Raw genomic sequence first — 17,583 nt, forward strand, 5'->3', positions numbered from 1 at the left:
TTGGGCGATGACGAGCGAGTACCGAGTAGGTAGGTAGGTAGGTACGTAGGTAGGTAGGTAGGTAGATAGATACGTAGGTAGGTAGCTAGCTGGGTGGGTGAGTGGGTGGCTGAGTAAGGAGTGGTTAGCCGATAGAGGAATCGTGGAGGTTGCTCGAATCGGTGAGGCGAGAAGGGGCGCAAAGGTAGCCGGAGGGTAGCCGGAGACTTGCATCAGCGCTCGCAACGCGGAATATAAAGCGGAGGTCAGTCCCGGCTCCGATTTCGGGTAGTCGCGATTGGCCGCAACTTCCGCCGGAAACTGCGCCCGCCGACATCCTCTAAGCTTTACGTGTCACGTGAGAATTTTTACGTCGGCCTCCTCGGCGACGGAGGACGCCCAACTCGGACGTGCGCTTTGTCGCCGGCGTTTACGATGGATTTCCGCGCGATTCGCAGCGGAAAGAGAGGGAGGAGAAAGAGAAGGGAGCCGGACGCGAAACTTTTGCGTGCGCTTCTGAAAGCTTTTCTCGGCCCGCATTTATATAACATGTTTCTCTCATTTCTGCTCGTAGAACGCATATCGGCGCGGTTTGATCGTTTAAATAGCCCGCTATATATCTCAGCTTATCCGGTGCGCGAATAATTATTCTATGGCTCCCGATTTGCGCGAATTTAACGGAAAAATGATCAGTCGGCTAAAATAGAATGTGTTAATAAACGAATGTAAAAAAAGAAAAAGGGAAAAAGAAAACGGAACACACACGTTACTGTGAAATAAGCTAGAACTTTGGACTCAAGATGGAGAAGATTAACATGTGATTTTAATTAGATTTTCATTTATAATTATATATACGTATACATATATATGAATTTCGTATATATATATATGATTTCAATATCGAGATTTCATGCGCGATTCACTCTAATTTTTCGGCGCAGCGTCACTATGATTTTTCCTTGTTCGAGCGCGAGAGATAGAGATTTCTATTAACAATTTATACCCAACGAGTACATTAGGGACAAACGTGACTAACCTCATATTTCCATCGCGCTCTCGGCGACCTACATTTCTCACGAACGGAAATTTTAAGGATAAAACGTATTCGCGAGATACAGACGAGGTCCATGAGGCGTTCTGACGTCTTTATCGATTACTTCGTGGGAATTCAACGTACAAATTATAATTACCGATGTCGGAATTGCATTCGCAACAACAACACTAGATTATTCCCCGACGTTTGCGAATTCACGCAAAATTTCTCGCGATACTCTCGGAAACCTATGACAGGAAAGAAAGAAAGAAAGAAGAGCAGCCACATCGTTGGTGAATATTTCGCGTGCGGGGTTTCACTTAAAGGTCGAGATCTGGCACACATCGTGAGAGAGCTTACGATCGAACAGGGACTTTTGAATCTCGGGCTTTATGCTTTAAGCCGGCGCGGTTGCGCAGAAAAACGCCGGCCGACTCTCTCTCCGGGCTTTCCATCTTCTATCTTCTTGAATTCCACTCAACCGAAATACGTCGTAATGCGGCGGTGCCGCGCTTGATACAACGCGTTTCGTTACGGACGAAATTCCGCTGGCATTTTTCAGCGGCAGATTTTCACCGTACACGAAGCTGGTATATAACACGCAAATTGTATCGCCCACGCCCGGCGTGCAAACGGTGCCGTGCGCGAAGAAACATTTCGGAAATATAAAGCTTCATTACACAAGCGAGATTACTGTAATGCACACTGCCCGCTTCGTCAGATTAAATTACTTCCGCATGCCGCGCAATGGATTTCCTCAAGCACAAAATACGACGTCGTGATATACTGTTTCGATATTGCGTTAATGTGACGAGATAATTCAATGCCTGTTGGCTCTTAGAGCAACGGCGCGGAAATCTCAGACAAGGTTACGCGTGATTCTGACCGTTCTCAAAAGTTCAAAGCTCCATGTGATCTGAGGAACTTATCGAGTTCGAAATTTTCGTTCCACGTTAATCCTGCAAATTTGAAGGACCACTGGAAAGTCCCGAGATATATCCTGAGTCGAAATTTAGATTCCACGTTAAGTCTGCAAATATAACGTCGAATTTGGGGGCCAATGAAGGATCTCGGTAGATACACCGTTTATACATAGACTATTGCGCTCCTTTTATGTTACAAATCGTAACTTATTGTCGTTTCCTCCATGTGGAGACTTAAAGAAGAGCTCGCTGTGAGTGTTTACTTGCGTCGAAAGTTTGATTCTACATTGGCCATGCAAATTCCGTTGAAAAGTTCCCAGATGAAGAAACTCCAGATGCACAAGCTATTGACCTGCTTTAATGCTACAAATGGCCGCTTGCTGCCGTTTTCTCTATGTGAAAGAGACTCGAAGAGACACTGGCTCATGAATTATTTGATATTCGAACGTTTTCTTCGTTTTTAATTATTTTTTTATTATTTAACTTTTTATTTTATAATTTGATTTTATGTACACATGGGTGTCGATACAAAGCCGCAATGTACACATAAATTAGGTCAAACTGAATAAAAATGTTCATTTTGCATGTAACAAGTAGATTTTAAATTATTAAAAAATATTGTCATAGATAATCTATAATCTAGATAATTAAAGAAGATTGTTAAATGGCAATACGCGATAGCTTCATTCATTTCGGAATCTGTCAATCTGTACTTATTACGTTATTATAAGAAATATTGATTCAAACGACCAAGTAACGGTCATCTGTGAATATGAATATGTATAATTATATTCTCAATCAAAGATCTTAAATAATTTACAACTCTATGAATACTGGTCTTAGAATGTAATATGAATATCGCAAATGCTGATTTTCGTGTTAATAGTATTTCTCTGGAGAGAAACTTTCCAAAACTATCTCGTGAGTTCAATCTTGTTGATATCAGCCAATAATTTTTTGCTTCTGTTTAACATTTTTTATTGTAGCGAACTTAGACTTAAATCGCCTATTAATAAACAGCATCATTAGACATAACTGTCATTTGTGCCTTTTCAGCTTCACATCAGGTCAGAGTTACAAATCTCATCGAAACTATCACCAAAAAAAAAACAAAGAAAAAGAGAAACTGGGAAGGGATATGATTAACGTTTTGTTGTTTTATCCACATATTAATTCTTATTAAGTAATGTGGAATTATTGTTTATTTATATAAATTTCGTTTGAACATAACACACTTTGTCAATTGCCAATCGCGTGTATATAATTTACCAATTAATATATTAACTCTATGCTAATAATAACAATATGTTTCGCTTGTTATTGTTTATGATATGATTTCTGTAATGCGATGAAAGTATTGAGCGCAATAATTTATATAATATATATCTTGTGATTCATTGTCTCAAGGTCGACGGAATTCGCAGAGTCAACGTGGAACAAAAATGTTGACTCGGGTTGCATTATCGCACGTAAGAATCGTGCACATTCAAAATTATTCGTCGTATTTCAGCCTTATTGATATCTCGAGCTCGGCACCGACCAAAATCCCCCGACAGTTTGCTCCCTCGTTTCTCGTTATCAACCTTCTCGATTGTTTCCACGATCGTTAGATAAGTTTCGCGTGTACGTGAACGCGCCCGATGAAAGAACGCGCTCTCCTCGATAACGCGATTCTTCCGTGAAGCTCGCGTTCTTCCGTCATGACCCGGTGCACAAAGGGAGTCGTCGCGGGTCGTGCGGCGACTCCGGGCCGAGGATTCAAGTAGTGTGTGCGAAGTAGCTCGTCGAAGTAGCCCCCGCAGTCGTCTATCCGAGCGCTTACCGTTCCCGCCCTCACCCTCGACCCCGCCGCTGTCCCTCCGGCGTTGCTGCACCACGACACCCCCGACCGTCCGACCCTCTTCCGTCTTCTTGTCGGCGAGCAAGAGGCGCTGTCCGACATCGTGTAGCCTCCATGGCACACTCTATTCACGCCCCACCAGATAGGTTAACCGCTGCCACTGCAGCCTGTACACGCGCACACCTTGATAACCAATGCTACGTGCACGACCGTGTGTACAACCGTGGCTATAGAAACACATATACTCACACGACTGCGCGATTTCAGCTATAACGCGACTCCGGATGCTAGCACTTGGCCGATCGGTGCGCGCGGCGTGGAAATTTCAACCCCCTTTACGGGTGCGCTTTCCCAACTCGTTCCCCTCCTCAAACCTCTGTCTCATTCGGTTTTTCTCTCTCGTTGGTCGCATGCATTCGTGTGCCCAGAACGGAAGGAGACATGTTTGTGTTGCTGAATACACGGGCGTACACGGTCGTTAGGTTGAATCGCGAGTACACCGACAACACACCGCCGCCGCCGCTGAGACAGCACACGCGGACTATGGGATACATACTTTGGGGAAACATAGTGGAGGCCTCCTCGCCCCAACCAACCAACCACCCATCCACCCATCCACTCTCGCCACCACGTAGGCGTTAGGTAGCATCTAATACCACCCCGACCAAACAACCGACACCTTGGCCCGTGCCTGAAACCCGGGCTGTTGTACTGTCGGCTCCCAAAGTTGGCACGTGGGGTACGTACATCCGCTTGGCACGGACCACGCGAGTGACGATATTTTCCGGGGAAACTGCGGGGAGTTTCGCCGGCTCCGTCGTAAACTTTTGGGAAAACAAGCGACTTCGGAGACAGTTCCGAGAGCCGATAAGTCATTTATTAATTATTGCTACAAACTTTAACGTTGTCGCGCAACGAAACTGTGTCGAGCGAATGGAACAATTGCGCGCGCGTGTGTTACGATTGCGTGACACTTAAATCGCGGCAGAACGCTCGAATTTGGGTTTTCCGATCAGAAGTATCGGTATATTGCCATCGGTAGATGGAGAACCGATAAAGAATATCCTCGATCAATTAATAAATCAATTAGCAAGTACAAAAGCAAGTACAAAATTCTCTTCCGTTGTCAAGGACTCTTCTATTGTATACATTGTTCTCGTTTACGCTAACCTCAAGTGTCCCACTGAACCTTACGAAATATATAGTAGCTACGCAGCACACCGGGAGTGCGCGAGCCCTCTTGATTCAGCTCGTCCGACTCGAGTTTGTGTAAAACTACAGTTATAGTTAACAGTTACGCCAACTCGTAGAGCACGTGTAAACTCGGGCATTTTTTCAATATTCTTTTTAGCTAACTTCAGCTTCCGCGGAGTTGCTCGTGTGTAACTTCCGTAATAAATTCGGGAGGACGTGAAATTTAGATGGAGTCGTGGAAGTCGAATATCGCGAGATACATCAACACATCCTAAATCTACATGCATTCCTGCGGCGAGCTCATTCGGCCACGATCGCGGTGTGAAAAACGTCGGGGCTCGCGATTTACCGTCGCTCGATACGCAAAGGCTTCGAATCTGCGAACGACGTTCGCTCTATCGTTCGTACTATAACCAGTCGGCGGAAGAGAGAGAGAGAGAGAGAGAGAGTAGAGGGAGAAAGAAAAAGAGAGCGTAGGACGAAACGGCAGAGACGAAGGGTGGTGAGAACCTAAATAAGCTCGAGGGCTCCGAGGTCTCTCGGGCGCGATCACTTTTCTCACTGTAGTAGGATAGCGCCGTACAATCCCACTCTTAAGTCTCTTCCTCGGCCTGTTCAACCATGCTGCCCTTCTTCATCTCTTCTCCCGGGTAAAAGTTAAACGGGTTAGCTAAAGCGGAAATCTAAAAGAATGAGGCACGCCGGTAGTCGGCAGAAAGAACCGAGAGAGGATTCCTTCACGCCACCAACAATCTCCCTCTAATCCTCCGCTCGAAATTATTTTACCGTGTAAACGCACTTCTCGCTTTATCACGGCTGATTTCTCCGTAAACACACGCGGGATTCCGCGCGGAGAGAATAACCGAATGACGTGCACGCGCGACTGAGTTCTGGCGGTTCCACCATCCGAGAGAAGCTGTTCCTTTATTTTTTAATATGAAAATTGCATTATCGTGGTACGAAAAAATTCGGTGCGCATGAAAAAAAGGTAAGCCCGATAATTTCGATGATATACTGTCACGTAAATAACTGCCAGTTATTACGCGTCGCCGATATAATTCCGAGTGAAATTGCATTACGCCATTTTTCACTTGGGAATGCGGTGTGTTGTATTAACACGAGCGTTTAACAAAAATCACCCGGTCGCTAATCGGGAAAAATCCCCGGGGAAGCATAACGATGCGCGATCGATCTATTAAGCGCCGCTCAATGGAGAACATATTAATTTCATAAAAAAAGGAAAAAAAAGATAAATAAATCGGTTACGTCGGCAAACGAATTTGCGACAATTTTATCGGCAAACGGGTTAACATCCGCGCTTTTAGCGTATAGAGGCTGCGATCGGGCGACGTGTATCGGGATCAGTATTGACGTAGCGGTTGCTGTTATCGAATTTGCGGCCGCGAAAGTGGAACGACTGAATTTTATATGGACTGTCAGTGTCAAAGCAGCGGCGAAGAAGTAACGGCGAGATGGCGGCGATTGGGTTACCACCCGTGAACGTTAATTTCATATGTATTTCCATTTGCGCGTGCCGCGCCCAGATAGTCCGGATTCACTTCTCGTATCTCTTTTGTTTTTCGCCCCCTTGCCACCCTTCCCCGCCCCCTCCTGTCCGCCTTCGTCGTCTGACAATCCTCGTGGGAAAGCTGAAACGGTTAACTGGAATCTGGCAAATAAAGCATCGCCCGCTTGCAAAATACGACGCTTTATTTGCGCCTCTGTACAATCAAAGGTACACTCTATTGAAATACGATTTGAAATGCAACGACCATTAAAATATGCTACTCGCGTGTTCATGTACAGGCTATCCTGTTTGTATCGCATCTCATTTCTACATATAGTTCTATAATATATTTATAAACGTGTAACATATATAGTCGAGACGTAACGATAACGTAACGCGGCGTGTACTTTCCTAGAAACGCTTCAATAATTAATAAATTCGCACAGTTTTGCTCGTGCACGCGGATTACGACTCGCGACGGAAAAATCGAAATTTTCTCTCTCTCTCTCTCTCTCTCTTTCTCTCTGTCTACTCTCTCTCGTTTTCTCGCTCTCCCTCCCTGTCCCTCTCAGCTCCGTCGACTTACTCCTGGCGTCGTGAAAAGCACATTTCCACGGACATATGAATCATTCTTCTAAATTCAAATATCTCGGCGGCTTGTGCGTACTCGTATTTCGTGTTCGGCGCTCCGAACGAAAGTTGCCGCTGGAACGTTAACCGTCGCGCTTGTCCAGAAGATATATCGTCAAAGGGGATTATCTTGTGCGTAAATTTTCGTCGTTAGCGGCCTCGCTAGCGCGCGTCGCTAGTGCGCGATCGTTGCACCATCCGCGTCCCGCCAGCAGCCGCGCATCGCCGTTTCATCGGCGAGACAAAGTGCACCGCGGCCCGGCTCTGGCAGTTGCAGTTTTCATGCAATTTGCATTACAGCTGCGAGCACTCGGTAATTCGCTACCGCACGCTTGTATGCCGCGCGCTCGCTAATGAGGGTACGAACGAACCGCGTTACTAACGAATAGTTAATAAGCGCAAAGCGACGTCGAAACTCGCCCGAAACCGGGAAAACTGCCGTCGTCGCGAACGGTCGATCGCGTAAGAAAATTTGCGGTGCTCGCGATGCTCGCAAACGGAGAGGCACTTTGCATCTCGCGCGGCTGCCGAATGCGTCCACGTGCATACTCCCGCGCGGCCAATAAGCGTGCTTGTGTTCACGTATTGACCGTCATTACCTCCGAATTAATGCCTCGGCGAATTTTACATATGCGAATACTCTGAATGTTTTACAGTTCGTTATAACAAATGCGACAAAATGCAAATACCTGATTTAAGATCAATATTTAACGGAGCTTGGCAAATATGAGGTTGGAGAAACAGGAGCGGAGAGATACAGAAATTTCGTTAAATTTACAATGCCTCGGTATCGTTACGATTTTACCGATTTTCAAAGATTAATACCGCGCTGTCCCCGATGTGTATGCATTTTTTAGTCGACTTGTTGACGAGTTTTGGTTGCTCTTCTTCAACGAAAATAATCGGCCGAAAATGCAAGACGGAGTCTCTCAAAATAACTCGCGGTGCAGTGAATTATTAGTTATTGCCTCTTCTCCCTCCTTGCCGTGATTACACAAATGAGAGATATTCGGGCCGTTGAAGCAGATAAGATCGTTGTTTTAATTAGTGTACCTTCACATGTATTACTAGTGGATGAGCGAATAAAATAATTCTCTCGTAGGAGAGAGATCTGCGTAATACCTATTTGCTTTAAACAGTTTGTTTAAAAAGTTTCTCCGTTACGAGCCATTATATTTTCTTTTTTCGTCCCACCAATGTATAAACTCAACCGACTGCGTGAATTTTTTGGAACGTAATCACAAAATGTACACTGCATTCTGCGGCCGTAATCGACAATGATCGTACAATGATCCTTTTGGCACATCGAATGAACGTATCGCAGTAACAAAGATCAGTTTGCAATCCAATGTGCAATTAGACAGTCTTTGCTACGGTAATGTCAGTGTAATTGAAATAAGCCTCCTCCGCGCCACTACTCTCCCATTTTTTCAATGACTCGTAATAAACTCGAGTACGAATCCCACGAGAAGACAAACGAGACAACTTTTTACGTCAAATACCTCTTTCTCTCTCTTGTATATATATATATATATATATATATATATATATATATATACACACACGAGGCGAAGGAAAAGTTCCCCCGGGTCATTATTTCCGTCGACATTTCGCTCCCCGGATCTGCCCGCGGCGATACACAAAATGTCGGGTGCGTTAAAAATAACAATTTGAACGGCAGTGACGCGTCCGTTATCTCCCTCGAAAAAGAGGACGCCTCGATGAGGTGCGTAATTAGGCGTGATCCCGGCCACGCGTGCGCCACCCTCCGCGCCGCGCCTCCGACACGCGCAAAACCCGCGCGTTTATTTGCCCGGAGATAACGGACGGACAGAGGTGACGGTGACAATGGCTGCGGCGACGAGAGACGAAAAAGCGCAAAAAAGGGTCAGCGATGACAACGCTGAAAGGGCCAGAGAACCGGCGGCCGCAGAGGACGAGAGGCCAAACGAGCGTTGCGGCGGCCAGTGACATAACTAAAAGCTCTTCGCAGCCCCGTGTCGCGGGTAAAGGCCCCGATGTTGAAGGCCTCTGTAAGGTCTAAAGGCCGGAGCACAAGAGAAACGAGAGAACAAAGCGTTCAAATAGGAATATTCCATTCTTATTTGGTAGAGATCAATTCTAATAAAAAGTATAAAAATAGAAAATACACGGAAAAAAAGGTTTGGTTGAATTAACCAAATATCTGGTCGAATATAAACGATCTAGAAATTTCGATTGAAGTAACCCGAATTCTGAAATTTAGGTGAACCAAAAATCTTGTTAACTTAAATAGAATTTGGGTTACTTCAATCGGAATTTCTGGATCGTTATTCGACCAGATATTTGGTTCATTCAACCAAATTTTTTTTTCCGTGTACGCACTGAGGGAAATGTCTGATGATACTAACCAGAATTCTACTTAGGTTTACCAAATGGTGAATAATCGTAATAACAAGATATTTAGTCAATGATACCAAACTATCTGGTGAACGCATTGTCTAAGTATACTGAAAAAAAAAGATTACGACAATTTGGTAATAATTATCCAGCCTGCGTTATAGGTACTAAGTTTTAGTATCTACAACACAGGCTGGACAATTATTACCAAATCGTCGTAATCTTTTTTTTCAGTGTAGCATTACAGTAATGCTTAAATACGTTTACCAAACCGTCTGGTACAGCATACAATTCATTTGGTGAATGTCATGAATACAGTTGTAGAGTAGTATTAGACTTCTTACCTAACCTAAAATCTAACCATATTATATAATTTTCATATACTTACTGTATATAATCTTTATATATTTACTTCTAAATTCGTCGACATATTTTAAGAAATTTTGTTCTTCCAAATATTTGACGGTTTCAGCATTTACTCTTTTATAGCACTGACGTCTTTACAAATTAGTATAGATGAAAAAGGAAACGTCGCAACGAATAAAAATTAACTATCGCGTCAATAGTATCACACATCTAGAGAGTATTACCAAACTGTCGAGATGTCTACAACTAAATGTCCCGATATTGACTACCAGATGCGTCGAGGCATCGTAATAAAAATATTGGATATGTGAACCAGATATCGCATATAAATTCACCATATTATTTTCATAAGACGAGTATAGTGTCATTCACCGAGCTATTTCTCTCAGTGCGAAAAAGAAAAAACACACGAAGCAGTCCGCGCGTGTAAGCGGTAAAGAGGGGAAAGAAGATGCCTGCATTTTTTATGATAAAGTGAAAGTATGGGACGTAAATAATAAGGTGGGGAGGAATACCTGACTCTAACATTATTTATTTCTTTTTACTGTATATTAAAATTAACGTTAGGGTAAATAAACAGCAATTTAGCAAGAACATAATTTTTACTGTGTAGAAATAATTTTCTCAGTGTAGTATTTGACTTTGACGCAAACACCACAAAATTTTAACGGATTGTATTGAAGAATATGTGCCGAATGTGGGTCTATCGTTGACCCCACCTTGTCGTTTAAGGGTTAAACGTTAATTACGCAAAACGTGATTACAAAATTAACTGAATGAGGGTCGAAGAAGTACGACGAAGAGAGAAAAGGCAGTAGTAATTCTCGAGTCAAAGTTTAAAATCTGCTGTCTCTCAAAAGTGCTAATGTTGTCTTTTAATGCTCCTTGTATTACTCGGTACATTAACATAATGGTGTTAGTCAAATAGAAGTTTTTCTTTCGTTTTGTCTATTTTTATCGCGCTGCTTTCTTTAGATACTTCTTGTTTCTCCACATTATTCTTAAGCACTCATAATACTTTGCTTGAAGCGTAATGTAATGCTCGGTTACAGAAAAAAAGTGTGCAACGCGCGAGAGTACAAAAACAATCGGCAAGAAATGTTACCTCGACCTCTCTCATCACCAACGGTCGCCGCTCATTAATAAGTCCCGGGCTATCACACAGTCAAAATATTCGCGTCCTTCAAGACGGTTAAATTTACCTTCGTGTCTCACAGACTTTTCCAGATCGTTTCATTCAGTTCCGAGTCGTCGAGCGAGACGCACACCACGTGTGTCGGTGCGTGATCTATTGTTTCTCTCAAAGGATTAAACTATTTCGTCGACCTTTTTGAGGTGCATAATTAGTCTGCTGTCGGCATCACGTTATTTAATATATATCTTCAAGTGAATTGTACGTAAGTGTCAGTGTATGTGCCAGTGTCAGTGTCACGATAAAGCAACCAGGATGCTGGATCACGAAACCAGGACGCAGGAATCCGCACAACGATGCATCATATGTTTTCAAGGTATTCCAAATTATTTATTCTACTGAAAGTTTTTGTTTTTAACGGGGCTTTTTTTAACGAACTTATCGTGATAAACAGACCTAATCGAAACCTGGGCCGACGTTTGCAGTCCATTGTCATTAACAACGAAATAATTATAAATTCCAAAACTTCCGATTATTCATCAACTTGTACCTGCATTTATTACAATATTTCAGTATAAGAAACATTGATTCAAACAGCTGTTTAACGGCGCATAAATGCAAAACTATAATTCATTAGATTCTCAAAGATTATAAATTATATCAGCTATGAATATCGGCCTTAGCATTTAATGTCTCACAAATGTGCTGATTTTTCAGTCTAATAAAGCTTGTTGAATTGCGGTTCCTATCTTGTTTATTATATCTGTCAACAACTCTTTTCATATGTGTTTATCATAAGTATGTTATTATTGTGCTGAATTCTACTTCAAGTCTCTATTGGAGCATTATTAGACGTATAACTCATTTTTGTCTTTACAAGAGCTTTATATCAGCTCTTGTAAAAGCTACACATCTCATCGAAACTTCCACTAGAAAAAAAAAGAAAAATTAGGAAAAAATGAGATTAAAACTTGTTCTTTTACCCATATATTAATCTTTATTAAATAATTTAATATCCGCTTATCTATACATTTCGTTCGAATATATTTCGTCAATTGCCAATCGCAAATATATATAATATTTGCCAATTGATATATTAACATATAATACCACCATGCTTCGCTTATTGTCAATTATCATATGATTTTTCTAACAATGGAGTGTCGAGCAATTTATCAAGTGATAATAATTTTGTGGAAGTTTTCAGTCCGTGAAAAGATATCTTTTTGAAAACTCCGGGAGTCTCACGTATGGGTGGAATCCGCGTTACTGCCATAATTCTGTAACTTCTTCTGCTTATACTTCTCTTACTTTTTCGTTGGAAAGTTCTTGCTCGAGCATTTGACGCACTCTCGCACATATTGAACGTAGGGTGGGATCTTTTAACAAGGATTAGATAGATTGGGAGGAGGGAAAGACAAGCTACTCTGTCGCATTTTTAAGCTATGTGGGAGAATAACAGATACATCCAAGTGGAGAGAAATATTCGAAGGAGAGCAGCAGGGAAGAAACCGATTTTGTTACTTAATAATTATTTGAATCGTTCGGTAGTTGAGAATTCTTAAGGGGTTCTGCACATGAGTGCGTTTTCTGAAATTTTTCGGCCGAGCAGTGCAACTATCGTGAATAGCAATTGGTGAATACGCCCATGCGCGCAATTTTTCCGACCTTTTCCTGCGGAGGAAGGTGCATCGAAGGAGTTCAGTAATCGCTTAAGGTAGATAGTAAGGTAAGTAGTAAGGTCGCTTGTAATTCTCGTTCAAGTTTGAAAAGCAACTAAATTTTCACCGTCAAATCGCGACTATTCCGGGCGGTACGTAGTTTCTAAAGATTAAATTCTAAACAGGAAGAAAATATCACATTTTTAATTTTTCACATCTAACTTCTTTTCAATTTTGCTATATTTCTAGTAGTGCAAGGATAGACTGTCAGTAAAGTATATTTTAACTAAAGAGCATAGAAAATTTTGTTGAGAACATAGCAAATATTTTTAATAGCATACATTCCAACCCCTAAAATATAAATAGCTTGTATGAAATGAAAGAATAATCAATTATTGCAGAATGTCAATCTAATTCTCGACTATAAAATTCTATAGTAACTTTTTATTATAAAATTTTCTCTCTTTCTCTCTCTTTCTCTTTTTTTATGGATTCTCTTTTACGGTTCTCTCTCTCTTTACAGGTGTTAGAATATATTGAAATAATTGGACGTTAAATAATTGGACGAATACTTCTTCAAGTATCTTCTGCAACATGGAGAAAACTGCAACCATTTGCAGCATCAAGGTGAGTCAATAGCTTATATAGCGTTATATTAGAGGCTTATAGATGCTCGTCGGATTTTTAGTTATATTACTCTTATTAATAGTGATAACAATATTAATACAATTAATATAATAATACAAAACGGCATGCGTTCCAATACAATCATCTGCTATTATCTTCTGTTACCTTTTAGATAATTCCGATTCCATGCCTGTCAAATGACTCATCTTTTGAATCAATGAGACCATCGACAAGCTTTTGCAAGCCTCTAATATTTCAAGATTCTCCACTGATCTTTCAAATTCGACGAAATTTGCAAGATCAATATAGAATCAAAATTTCGAATAAACGCTCTCAGCAAAAATTCTGCTTTAAGCTTCCACATGGAAAAAACTGTAATTTACATATACATATATAGCACATATACATGGAACAATAGTTAGCTAATATGTATCATATATATAGTTATTTGCGAGACGAAATGTTATATACATGCTTTTTTCAATCATATATTTATTATCGTTCTTTACATACATTATTAACTGCAACATTGCAATATACTGTTTGAAACAGTAGCTTTGTTTACATAAAATCGCTAATACACGAGTTAACAAGAACTTATGATTTGTAGCATCAAAAGATACACAATAATCTATACATAAATAACCTATCTTGAGATTCTTCACTGGCCTACAAGTTCGACAATATTAGCAAGTTTATAATGTATAATCTAAATTTTGTCTCGGGAAGCTAAATAAGGGGACAGGCGAGAGTAGTTTTGAAAGTACACAGGCACAAAGAAAACGGCGAAACGCGAGAAACGGAAAGAGAGAAGAGAGAGAGAGAGGGGGGGAGAGAGAGAGAGAACGGCACCAGATTATTTCGACGTAATTAATTCTATTCCTACTATTCGCGCGAGCGCGCGGCAGATATGAAGCCAGGCGATTACGGGTGAACGCGATGCGTAAGGTTAAACGAGCGGGTTAAGTGGCTGCGAGACGACTCGTCGTGTTGCTGCTCGCGACCGCGCTCTCGCAACCCCCGTTTCTAAATGTGATTACTGAAGGATACTTTCCAGCGACACCCCGCGAGAACGACGGTAAAACGGAACACGGGATCGCCGTGGCCGCGTGTAAACGCGCGCGTCCGGGAGTTTCACGGTCGCGCGTGCACAACGACGTAGGGCCGAGGGTGGGGAATGAGGGGGAGAAAAAAAACAAACGCGAGAGGAAGATACGACTAAGCCATATTTAATTTAATTGGCCCACGACGAGATAACTGCTGCGGGTTACTCCGCCGAGCAAATGAAATTTTTGCCGCGTTAGAGCGCTTTTTCACCGAGAAGAAGAGGAAGAAAGAAAGAGAGAACGTGACGGAGCCGGGAATCGATAACAAACGCGAGTTAAGTTAAGAGTGAAGTACAGAACGTAATTAACCTTTTTACGGATGGAGGACGGTTTCGTGATAATGCGGATTAAAGTTGAAAGGTAACCGCGAAATGGAAAGGACGAATTAAATCACGACTAAAGCACGATTTGCGGTAATAACGGCCGGAAAACGTAATAACGTCGCTTCTAAATTTGGCCGATGTTTGGCGCGCAAGACATTTTTAGGTGCAATCTTTTCCCGCTAATTAAGTTACGCGCCATGAAATAGAATTCACGCAGCGTCTGCCGGAGAATCTCCTCTCCCTCCTACCCCCCTGAAAATTTAATTGATGTAAGGAGTGAACTACTTGCCGATTCTCGCTGATTTCAAACTTATATTTTCCCTAAATAATAGATCACGCCCTTTTCCATCTCGAGAGGGAAAGGGCAGAAATAAATAACGACGCGGTATACATATTTAAGCCGTCTGCAACCTTATTCCGCGGAATTTACTACTCCACCCGAACGTATTATTCGAGGCGCGTGATTTAACGTCACCGCCGTTGAGGAGAATTATCCTTAAAACGCGCTCGCGCGCGCCGAGAGTTTAACGACGACGCGGCGGTGGAGGGAGGGGCAGCACGGAGGGTGGTTTTAACGGAGCCCGAAGATTATAATGCGTGTACAAGAAGAAACTGCAAAGTAGGTGAGAGGCAATGCCGAGCGAGGCGTAAACGTCGAGTTATCTCGCTGTAATTAATTTTTGCTGTCTACGTCGAGATAAACTTTAGCAATTACCCGCGTAGCGCGGACGCGCGGGATGCTGTTGCTGCTGCTATTGCTGTTGCTGCTACTGGCCCCCGACCGGTAAGTAGTTGCAAGGCGTTATTGGTACGCCGACGATAGAAATAACGATTTATTCTACGCGCGACTGAACGCCGAGGTTTACGCAACGCGTAAATGACCCGAGCAGAAGCAGCAAGCCGCCAAGTGCCATAATTAATTTTTGGATTCGCGCGCGCAAAAATAAAGTTTGACAATTAAACATGGGCGAGTACGTGTGCGCGCGTGTTCTGCACGCACCGGGGAAAGGGGAGGGGGTAAAAGTAAACGGGAAACTTAACGTTCTCCCTTTCTACAGTAACCCAACGCGATATCATTGCCGTGGCAGTTGGCGTAGTAAAGTCGATAAGTAACTCGACTCGCGTTCGATCGTTAAATGGAATTAATTAAAGCGGGGATCACGCGCGCGAGAGAAAATTTTTCATTAGCTCCACCGCTTACATCGTCTCGTCGAATATATTTTCTTTGGTTTTCCTTTTGTCGGGCGACCACTCGGTAAATAACGTCGTTTACGCGCGAATTATACGCGAATCGCTGAAAAATCGCCGGCGATTAACGGCCACGTGTTCCTCAAGTTTCCGTCTAAGAACACGTATTCGGTGCTGTGTAAAGCTGATACCAATTCTTGTCGTGTCAATAAGCAGTGGTAACATTTCATGAGGCAAATAAAAAAGAAGAGAGAAAACGGATAACCTAATAATCTCAAGTGGTTCTAAACGTAATTTTGTTACTCGCAAATGAGAATTTTTTCGCTATGAAATGTCGCTATGTCGCTATTATGGAGAATGAATGACTGTCGAAAAAATTGATGGCGATTTTCGAGCAAAGTTGTTATGAACGTTCATTCAAAATATATCGATACCTTCTATTTTGAGATCGTCAACATTGCCCTAAATATCGTGCGCGTGATCGTCGCTTTGTCGTTAAATCATAAATCGTTGAATGTCACGGTCCCTTATCCCGCTGCAAAATGAATGTGACGAGAACTATTTCTCTTAGCCATTTGGAGTTTTCGTCGTGAACAGGAAACAGTCCATACGCTCACATTGAACAATCCTGGACATTTTAACAGTCATGGCTTACGCGATTCGTCGGCGTAATTGCGACGGTGTAAGGTCGTACGTAAGGTACATACGAAGGGAGCTTAAGCTGCTCCGACTCGCCCACCGTCCGCGGACGAAAGCCTCGTAATTACCTTAATTACGACAAAGCTCGACTTCTCTCGTTTATTCGAGTCGGCTGCAAAAATTCCGCGGACGTCTCTGTGTCGCTCCCTCCCTCTGTCTCACTCCCTCTCTCTTTTCGAACAGTCGACGAAAATAATCTGCGTCGCTCTTTCGCGAATCTCCACCGTTCGCGATTTAATGTAATCACGTAAAATTGCGAATCAAAGAGATCCGTGCGCTGACTGGTTGCTGTCGTCGTCGTCGTCGTCGTCGTCGTCGTTGCCGTCGTGTTTTATTAATATGAAACTGTCGCTGTGTTTGTGTGCAGCTTGCTAAGCGCAGTAAACACACGGAGCTCGCCGTGTTAAGCGCCGAAAGCACCTGAATAATAATTAAGCCCGCGCAAATATGCCCGCGCGCGCACAACAAAACTCAATATTTCATCTTGCGATACGCGGCTGCATTTTACAGAATCAAATCAACGGTACCCGGTGCGATGCCCGCGGATATTTACTGCCAGAAACCATAGATTTGTCGAGGTAGACTGCGCATTCCGATTGGAGGGCTGAAGTCAGCATTAATAAGAGAGCACAGTGGAATAATAAGGGGCTTGTTTAATTGTCTAATTAGCGAGGAGGAGGAGCAATCATTCTCGTCTTTTACTATGGTGGAACACTCAATTATTGATACCCAATTATTAATTCCTTTTAGTTATTGACACTCTCTAGCTAAATCTGATTTTTCTTATGATCAACGATGGTTGTTCGTAGTTTTAGTTATCAAGTTCTGTTTTGAGTCATAGAGTGTAGGAAACAAGTTTAACTGCATTATACGAAAAACTCGGTTTTCTTCTGGAGTATCAATGTTTAAGAGGATGTCAATATTTAAGTGTTTATTCTATGTCTCTCTCTCTCTCTCTCTCTCTCTCTCTCTCTCTCTCTCTCTCTCTCTCTCTCT

General features: G+C 42.5%; 1 protein-coding gene across 3 annotated transcripts in view; it reads right to left on the reverse strand.

The window, feature by feature from the left end:
* Nucleotides 1–17,583, reverse strand: part of LOC116843443 (zeta-sarcoglycan) — a 379,594-nt gene that overhangs the window by 155,095 nt on the left and 206,916 nt on the right. The window lies entirely within an intron of this gene.

Source organism: Odontomachus brunneus, unplaced genomic scaffold (assembly GCF_010583005.1).
Source record: "Odontomachus brunneus isolate Ranch 3 - 2012 unplaced genomic scaffold, Obru_v1 Obru_scaffold_032, whole genome shotgun sequence".
NCBI lineage: Eukaryota > Metazoa > Arthropoda > Insecta > Hymenoptera > Formicidae > Odontomachus > Odontomachus brunneus.